Here is a 10,797-nt window from a genome sequence, read left to right on the forward strand (position 1 = left end):
AATTAGGCAGACTGGGTCCTAGCCCAACAGTGCTCAGTAGAAAGAGTTAGTATTCACTTTCTTATATTCACCCTTGATTACACTACCACGACATAAATATTGTTTTTATAGCTGAATTGTCAAACCCTTAAAATCTCTGTTTCAATAATGGGATTGGTGACAGCAACTCAACGGTAATAACATAACAGTGTCATTATAATTATCATTATAAGAACAGATCTTACAGCGAGGCAGAGTGGTACACTCATTAATTTCCTTGCCGGATGCAGCCAGGATTCAGATACAGCTCTGAGTCTAAAGGTCAGAAGTCATATCAATCTGCTCCATAAATGTTGATTTTAGCAAGATGCAATGTCCTAAGGGGATGGCAGAGAAAAGCTGATGTGTTCATACAGTGACCCTGAAGTAACAACTTGGAGATGTTAATATTCATTTAAATTAACTTCTCTAACTTTTTTTTTTTAGCATAATGGTGATAAAAAAATCTCAAGAAAATTCTTACATTAACACCTGTTTAACAGATTTAGAAGTGGATTTGTTGTTGTTACTGAATTTAGAAAGTTTGCTTGTAGAAAGGTACCATATGTACTAAAGATTGCTATTACTTACAGAATTGGTTGTGTTTCAATATCCTAACTTTAGACTCTAGCGTCAACACTCAAGGACCTGATTTTTTACCTTGTGAGCTTTAACTTACAGTTCCCTTCTTGCTTCAGGAATTTAGGTTCTCTGAAACCTTGTGCATTTAAGCAAACTGTGAGACAACTCATATAATTTGGACATCAAGTAATCATCAATTAATTTTTAGTTTGCTGTATGTCTTAAGCAATGATTACATGACATATATCCTTTTTTTTTCGTATGGTGGTAATGAATGAAGAGACAGCGAAACACCACCATGATATAACGTACTCTTTGAATAAAGATACACATTTGAAAATTAGTGAACATTAAACAGCAGTAGTAAAGATGACAACTGAACTTCACCATACATCAATATACATTTTTTGCTTGTCTTCTGTGTCTGTGCTTTGCCTAGAAGCCTAGAGTAACTGATATATACATACATTACATGCTGTAAGCAATCCTGCTTCAGCAGGGGAGTTGGACTAGATGGTATCTATGGTCCATTCCAACTCTAAAAAAAATTCAGTGAAATTCAGTGAAATACATATATACATATAACTTTTGCTATACCACCACTAACTGACTAGAGTTCACAAGCTTGATTATCCTGAATGATTGAAGATGAAATCCAGTTGAAAGCTACAGTAATTTATGTAGCCATTTATTTATTTATGAAGGCTGTTGTTCTTGGGAGCACTGGAAATATCTTTCATTAATTATTCTTGCTTTTCCTGTTCCAGTATGTTTACATCTTAACATATATATACAGCAATTTATAAAACTAATTCTAGATGCTCTTTCAGTGTTTTCTGTCATCATCTTAATGAAGTTTAAAGTGGAAATGCATACAAATCCACATAGACCATGCTGGCATGTTTCACTACTGGTTCAAGCTTATCTGTTGACAATGTTATATATAAAAGTTTCCTGAGAAAATTACCCAAACACAGTGTACACAGATATGGGAATCAATCAACACAAAACTTAAAGGCTACTTGATTATTTTTTTTTTTTAATCTAATGTGTTACTAACAGAACAACTATTGCTTTCCTCCATGAAGCAGCACAATACCCCTGTCCTGCCTCCACTGCTCTGCACCGTGAGCTCATTATGCACATTTCAAAAGATGGAAGACCTTCAGGAGACCTTCCAGAGAGAAAAATGCTTTGGTCTATTCCTCTAGGACAAAACATGGGTGAAAACACAGAAGGGTCACAAGCTGAGAGGTTGCTGCCTGTCTTTCAGTGAAACCTGGATTAGAGGCAGTGTAGATGGTTTTGGCCACTGGGTAGAATGGACTTTGCAGTTAATCATCCCTGGCCTGTGAGCCAGCCCAGCCCAGCTGTTTGGATCAGCTCTTGGATGGGTAGCAGGGAGGCAATCAAGACACAGTGAAATATGAAGTAATGATCATTACAGAAAATGAATGGGGGAAAGAGAAAATATCCCTCATATGTAAACCTGATAACATCATTACATGATTAATTTTGGGTAGTTTGCTCGTTTTGTTTTCCTTCAGAGATGTCAGCACTGGCAACTGGGAACCAAACAATAACAAATCAATCCTATTGTTCCTGGGTGTAATTAGGCACTAATATTTGGAAAAGACTGAGATCGTGTTTTCTAGAAATACCACTATTCACTGTCATATTTTCAATACTTATTGTAAAAATCTCAAGGACCTTAGAATGCAAAGACTACATATGTCAAACTGCATCTGAAACACTGAGCATACTGGAGATTAGAAAGCAAAAGTGCACTCTTTTTTTTTTTTTCTTTTTAACATGGGCACAATCATTTTTTTCTTCCTTCAAGCTCTCCTTGATCTCTGAAGTTAAAATGCTTTTAACTAAAAACTAACAATAAAAAGTCTATCACTATGCAGCCGTCACACAGGCATAAAACTTCCACCCACAACAGCGATGTTGAAGGAAAGCAACATTGTCATTAAGTAAGTATGTCCTTAAGTGTCAGGAATGAAGTCTAGAAAATTAAATTACAGACAAGATGAAATAGTAAGAGCAGCCAGAATGAAGTTTCTCGGAACAATGGACAGGGACAATGGAGAATCAAATCACTGTAATAATACCTATTCCTGCCACAAGGAAAACAAAATAGTTTACATAATTCAGAAGTATTTTATGAGCAGAAAAATTGTAGTGCCCTGGGTAAGAAAGAAAAAAAAAAAAGATGCCTATGCTTTGGAAGGATTTGTAGTTGCAACTTCTCCTTCCAGCATTAATGTGAAAATTATGAAATCAGGTACCAAAGGTCAACATGGTAGTGCTGGTTAATACACAGAAAAATAGAAAACTGATTTTCCCACACTAAATAACGTCAGAAGAGAAAGTGATGACTTGATACACAACTGTAAATGTTTTTTCTGGTTTTTGATTAAATTAAATGGGTTGCTGAGATTCCTTTGGTAACTTTTATAGTTCTACAATGAAATGATGTGGAAGCTAAAGCATCACTTTCTCCATCACGAGCAAAAAATAGCAGATATGAAAGAATGATGACAGTACATGCAGACAAACCATGTGTGCAGAAGTGAACTGTAGGGTGATGTTCAAATATATTTTTTTTAATCCAAAATGTAGCCAGAAAGCACTTAATAAATTAACCACTTCAAGAAAAAATTCAACCAGATATATTCCTACAGCAATAAACAGAATAATAATGGCCCCTTAGTTATCCAATAATCTAATAAAACTTAAAATAGATTTAACATTTCTGGTTTTAACTATTGAATTTTAAACACTACTCTTGGCATGGAAAAGGTAAATTTTGGAGAATAACTATGTTATCATGCCAAACCTGCATTATAATGACCCTTTACTTACATTAAAATATTCAAAACCCAGGTAACAGTCAGATTTCTGACCATGTTTTTAACTAGGTTCCATGAAGTTCATGTAAAGAAAAAATATTGTTTTACATCTACCACACCTTAAATAAATTCATGACACACATAGAGTTCTAGATCCGTATGTGTCTATAACCATATGCACAGATGGAAATATGTCAGGCCCCACTGTATAATACCCAACTTAACTATATAATTACCTAACAAAAAAATTACTTACCTTGCACTAATGGGAGCTTTTTACGATTTATTGTTCATACATACATTCCACTACTAATTCACATGTACCTAATGGGAGAGGGCTTAAAGATTTGAGGTTAGTAGTATCCTTTCTGTGCATACACACGCCAAATCTTTGTATCTGAAGGGAAAGGCTTCCAGAAGCTTGCAGCAACCACGCCTCAGTTGCCCACTGACCCCAGATGTGGAGCCATGCAAGGCTACAAGGCATGGATGGATACTGCATTAGCTATATGATGTGAATAAAGCCAGCATGCCCAAGAGAACTCCTGTTACTCTAAGATGAGTAGCTTTTTCTCTTTTGACAATCACCCATAAATGCACATCCCAATTAGTAGAGCGTTTGATCCGGTGGTGTAATATCAGAATACCAGAAAAGCAAGCAAAGAACCTCAGTGCTGAATGATGCCCTGGAGGCAGACGTTTCACAGAGGATTAAATGACCATTGGAAATATGAATACATGTACGTACATTTGTTTCTTGCCTGCAATTACAGTGGCTGCTATTTCATCATGTATACAAAGACTGGACCAGTTTTAATAGCCTTCTTTCAAATAAACTTAAAAACATAGCCAAAGCACTGAAAAAAACCTTATGCTCTTCTTTATCTCAGTTGTTAGGCAACCAACACTCTTACTGTGTTGACAGCCAGGCTTAAGCAACTCCTTATTCTGAATTCTTCCACTGATGACAATAAAATGAAAGAAACTCCATTTTGACAAGCTCTGTGGACCCTGTACTAAATGTGACAGAAGAACAGCCTTTGGCTTGGTTTGCCTCTGTTGGTGGGAAGGAATGTGTCCAAATGAGCACCTCCTGTATTCTTCAAACAGCAGTTTTCTAGGAAAGGTGTGGAAACCTGCATGTTCTCCCCCTCTCTTGGGTAGTTTCTCCTACAGCAGCTGACAGTTTGCAGTTGGAGCTTTGCAGACTCCTTTTTTAACTTGTCTTTTTGCCAAAGGCTGATCCCATCTGGGCTGCAGGGGTTGGAAGCTAGTCTGCAGGTTTAGTCTCACTGCAGTCATCATGTAGGTAAGCTCAAAAGCTGAAGCACATCGAAGCTAAACTAGTCCCCAGGTATATTCTTTCCTTAATTAATTTTTTTTTCTTTTTTCTCAAAACTCTCATTGTGCTTCCATTTCTTTCACGGAGTAATACAGAGAGTTCTCTTGTGACTAATTTCAGCCCTATAAAATTTGCTCAATTACCACAAAGTGACATGTAGGAGAGTAGAAAATATGTCTGTATTCAAAGGCATTTAGTTCAAATTCTACTGAAGTTCTATTTTTCATTTAGAAATGCTATAACCTTTCCATCAATTATATTGGCAGTTCTGCCTTTTTAAAGCAAGAAGTGGATAGGCAGAAGAAAGAAAGGTCCAAAAAAACTGTCTTCTTGATCACATTTAGCAACTATATCTTCAACTGTAATTCCCAGAAAATCCTTTCGCTATTGTCACTGCTATTTAAAGATAAATATGGGCTATGGACAAGATGCATTTTCTTCAAACTGAGAGATTCAGTCTCTATTAGTTATCACTGACCCACAAAGACAGAACAGATATATACTGTGAAACACTTAGAACACTTCAGAAGTTTTTAAAAATACTTTTCACTAGTTTTCTTACAAGGCATAGTTGCATTTTGAACAAACAATACAACAGACACACAATTAGTTCAGTCAGAGGGAAGTTTACTGCATAAGGACAACAGGATTTGGCTTGTTATGAACCAGATAGATAGCTACAAAACTTTTTTTGATGGCTTTGTGACCAAAAAAGTAAGAAACAGAAAGAAAACTCTGAAAATATTTCCAGTGATTAAAATACATTACAAAACCAAATTGCCTTAAAATTTGGTGGTGTTGACTTTAAAAATAGTTTCTATTCTGTCTCAAGGCAAATTCCACAGGCTGATTACAAAACCAATGAAAATAAGATGCTGACACAATGTCAACTTTAGAGTAATAATTGCACTGCTATAATAATCTGTTTAATTGTTGTTTATTGTAATTAAAATCTCATGGCACACCAGAGTTGCAATTTTCTTTTCCATGTCAGCAAGGTTTCCTTTTATAGAACAGTTTGCCCAAAGCAACCAGTGATGTTACTAGACAGACATTAATCAAAGGACCTTACAGAGCTACACCTGGTATCCTTAAGGCAAAACGTTTGCCACAAACCCCACATAAATCAGAAAACATTGGTTATGGGGGCATTGTTATGCTTGAGAGCAAGAATTTTACAATTCATTTTTAAGTATCTATTATATGAAGGAATATTCATGAGCCAATATTATTCGCTTAATGACCAAAATACCTCTCATTGAGAAGACTGACAGCTAATTATAATTAACAAGACCAATAATTTTCCCATATCCATTTTCCAGATGTTAATGTAAACTAGATTGACAACACAGATAGACATAACAAAGGAGTCTAAGAGAATTCATTTGCACCTGCTCAATACCAAAACAACACAAAGGTCAGCAGAAAATTCAGAGTTTATTTTAAGATTTCGATATGTTGAAATGACATCTGGCCTCAGTGGAACACTGAGGGCAAACTCAGTGAAAATTTAAACGACCAAAGAAATCTGGATTTAAAAAAAAAAGAACCCTAAAGATAATTAATATCACTTTTACATAGTGCATCAGTAATGCTGAAGCTTAATGTGAAATAAACACTTGAGTCAGGTTAATCTGATGCTAAGATGATTGGGCAATTTATTACAGCTTAAGAAGGACATTGCCACCAGAACAGGAAATAAAGGTTTTAAAACTTAGGGTAATTATTTTCAATCAGAGCTGCTTTCAAGGTCAAATGTTTAATACTAGCCATTATTTTCCCTCTGCTAACTTTGGCAGGCATTTCACATGTCTCATCCATAAATAATTAAAGAAGTAACTGCTGTATCAGCTTAACCTTTGGAAAAAAACTTGAGTGTACAAGGTAAAGATTTTATTTGGTTTTTAGTTTCCCCAAAAGACAGCAATATACAGTTTATCTGGTCTAACAAATACTGCCTACTGCTTTCTAACTCAACAATATAAACATTTCCTAATAAGCTTTCTTTGTGATTTATTTTCCCATTTGGACCATACTCAGCTACTTCAGCAAATTGAGACAAATAGTGAAACCAAAAGCTCTCTGTAAATGCAACCTGCTAACACAAAAGAAATTAAATGGAATTTAAGCTGCTGGCAGGCAAGGATGAAGTGATATTTGATGTGGTTTTTATCGTACTAATATTGTAACTATTTGAAATGAAGCGATATTGGAAAGAGAGTGGAGGTACTAGGTTTGTTTTCAATTTGCTTGCTGTTACACAAAGGTCTGTATCTAGTAATGTCTTTATATTAGTCAGATATTTATATCAGACTATACATCATAGACTGGAATTTTGCCATCAAAGAAGACCAAAAATAAGTGAGGGAAACAAGTGGGTAATAACATGCTGTACTGTTAAATTCAGAAATGAATGTTACTTGCTGAGCATCAGCAGCTTACACTAGATTGTTGATGTCCTCTGTATTAATCATATTTGCCTATTCAGATCACAAACTCAGTAAAGATTCTGTACAACTAAGTACATCTATTTCTATTCAGTAAATGTTGAAGTACATGCTTAACACTTTCTTTAAAGCAAAATAAGAGAAAAAGAGAATGATATGTTTGTTCTAATAATAAGCAAACTTTTACATCTTTTTCTGGGTTTTTTTTTCTTTTTTTTGTGAATCTACTCATATTCAAATAAATGTTTTTTGTTGGGGTACATGTGATTTGGAGAGTTAACCAAGGAATCGGTGTTTTACAAGTGCTTACATATAAGTTGAGGTTGATTTTTACATGTTAAAACTTCAACACAAAGAAGTTATAAATTGAAAAGAAGCCTTGGGAATAGTAAAAGAAGTCACCCTAAATTAGAAGAAGAAATCAAGGGCAATATTTAGATATATGCATATACAATACTGCTAAAAGAAAAAAAAAAAAAAAAAGAAAAAAAGGAAAAAAAGTAAGAATTCTTTCAGCACAGGTAAAAATTTATGGCATTTAAAGACAAAAGGACAAATTCTGTGAAACCAAATTTCTACATCCCTTTTAAAGGTGTTTTTGAAAATTTTGTACAGCAGTACTTTTACTGAGGCTCTGAGCCAGCAAAACGAGTAAGCAATTGTCTAATTTAAGCACATGTACTCCTTATTGAAATGTAAGAAAATTACAGAAAAATCCCTCTCCTAGGTGCTCTCAGCCTTAAAATTCTACTCATTCTGTCTGCTTTTGATCATTTTTAATACTACTCAGATTTTTTTTTAATATGTCATTATACACACAGAAGTGGATGTCTAGTCAAAGTCTCTTTGTATTAACTTGGATCCTACATTATTTTCCAATGTTTCTTAAGCTCAGAATTTCTTGTTGAGCTGCATTTAATGCATTTATGTGAGATCTGGCTACTCATGAAGCAACTATATCACTCCTACAACAACAAAAAAAGAAGAGTGGAGAAGGCTTACCTAATAAAAAATTCCAATCTGCACAAACTTTTGCTTAATTACCTTCTGCTAAAAGTGAATCAGAAAAGTTGTTTAAACCTTTCTCTTGGCTATGGTCACAAATGAAAAATGTTCACTCTTCTTCACAGACATTCTAATGCGTGTAATAACTTCTCTGCTGCACCATAGTAGTCAGTTATTATTAACTATTAAACCAATTACTAAGGACTGACTTTTGAAAACTAACTCTTGTACATAGTGCTCTAAAAATAAATGCCTACTGGTTCACATTACAGCAGCCATTGGGGAATATATGTTGGCATACCACTGTCTAGATTTATAAAAAGAACCTCACATTAACATGGTGTCTGCTGACTAATTCTGTAGGATGCATTACAATTCCAATCTTCAGGATAGGGTCAAATGCAGAACCTTATTTTCACATCTTCCCTCTCTGGGACATGATAATTTAGAAAGCAGCTTGCTTTGCCCCAGGGAAAAAAAAAAAAAAAATCATACTGAGAGTTTTCCACACGTCATTCCTTAAAAATGCTTTCTTAATTTAGAATGAAGTCCTCAAATTAAACTGAAAGGTGTATTTTGGTAACAATGTCTACAAGGATGTGAGCTCCCTGGAGAAATTGCTCCCATGTGGAAGACTTGCAGTTTTTCTCCAAATCCCTTAGAATTGCTCTGTAACCTGAAAGCATGTAACACTTTCAGCCTTCAAGACTGGCACAATGCAGAAGCAAAATATGCTAAAACACATAATGGAGTTATGCTTTATATTGCTACTGGGGAATTGGTAGTCATAGATGAGTTACAACTTTGTTATCTTTTTCAGTTGCATCAACAAATCATGGACTAGAAAACACAAATTAGCCAGTATAAACAGACCTTATCTATGTAGAAGATCTTGAATTTTGATGATAAAACACCATATCTCACAAGTTTGAAAAGACAGAGAAAGAAGTTCTATCATCAGCTGTACAGCATACCTCTTCATTCTTCAGGTAAATTCAGTGCCTTGAAAAACAGGATCCTTGGCTCTATCCCGATAGATTTGCAGCGGTCCATCAGAATAGAAACTACCTGCTTCAGCTTGTAGGTAAAGCAGTGCAAAGCCTCTTGGCTTTTCCTTGCTCACTAGTTTCCTGGCTTTCCTATTCTTCCAGCTCTGCTGGGAAACCACAAGCTGTGCAGCTGTAAACAGCTGGATGCCAGGTAATACAAAATTCCATGTCCACCATGAGAAAACTACATCTTTATGTACTCGGATAGGTGATTCCCTTGGCCATAAATCTACTTAATAACTTCAGTTGATGGTAGAGAGAGGTTAGAGGGGAAGGCTGAAATCAATGTTTTAACATTGGAGTTAACATTAACTTCTAGATAAAACTTATCTGCGAACACATATACCCTAGCTATAGTCCTGTCTTTAGTCCTACCCTGCAATGGCACTTCTCCAGTTCCTCAGAAGGGAAATCATTTTGTCAATGTCTTCCAATTTCAAGCTTCTTTATTTTGTCTAATCCCAGATGTCATATCTTTCCAGTGCCATAGAAGAGCAGAATATTTTTACATCATATTTTAGCAGATGGAATTCACTCCAGCCAAATTTATCACTGCCAGATGGCTGACCGTTATTTACCGATGAAAAGTTAGACACAGAGATAAACTTTAGTCAGTTAAAACATCCAAATTTTCTGTGTGAAAATGGCAGGGTGGATCTTCCCTCTTCATTTTAACCACCACTCACAGACCATCAACTTCCACCAGGTCAATCTCTAACAATAAACCAACAGACCTTCATGTAAGATTGTAACATCTTCTGAATTGAATCGCAAGATTAGCCAGCAAAGGATTTAGGCCTTTGATACTGCAATTCATAAGGAATATACTAAGCTATCCTGCAGTTGCACTAATCCTATATTTGAAATTAATCATTTTTTTCAGTGTTTGCAAGACAAAAGCCCCACGTACAAGGGGGCAAATGTGTAATGGAGGGTTAAAGGGCTTGCAGGTGATACAGATACATGTAATATATTACGTACATTATTTATTGGCTACTTTAATAGTTGAAGAATAAGAATATGCTCTGGACCTAGAAAGCTTACATGGAATGAAAATTTCAGCAATTGGGTTCTGCTTTTGAAGATGGTGTTAAATGATACACTCAAAGAGATTTAGAGAAGTAGAAAGGAAAAGTACAATGAAAGATAAACCCCAGGAAAGTAGGTAACCCTACGATGATGATTCATGGACCTGAATTAGATAGCAAACATGAACTCCAACAAGAGATGTGATTCTGCAAACAATTTTTAAACTGCTGTGTAAAGCAATGTTGCATCACAGTCCTCTGAAATACCTCTAACTGAAAAATAACAAATCAGTGACAAAAATGTCGTAACACCAATGCAAGCCTTATTACCCTCTCCATCTTTTGTCTATAAAAGATAGGATTTTCTTTTAAAATTCTCTTCCTAAGGACTACCATATACATCCTACCAGTAATGCACCTATCAACTGTTTCATTTCACAGAAAGTTTTTTCTCAGAATCTCATATTG

Source organism: Numenius arquata, chromosome 1 (genome assembly GCF_964106895.1).
Source record: "Numenius arquata chromosome 1, bNumArq3.hap1.1, whole genome shotgun sequence".
NCBI classification, from domain to species: Eukaryota; Metazoa; Chordata; class Aves; order Charadriiformes; family Scolopacidae; genus Numenius; species Numenius arquata.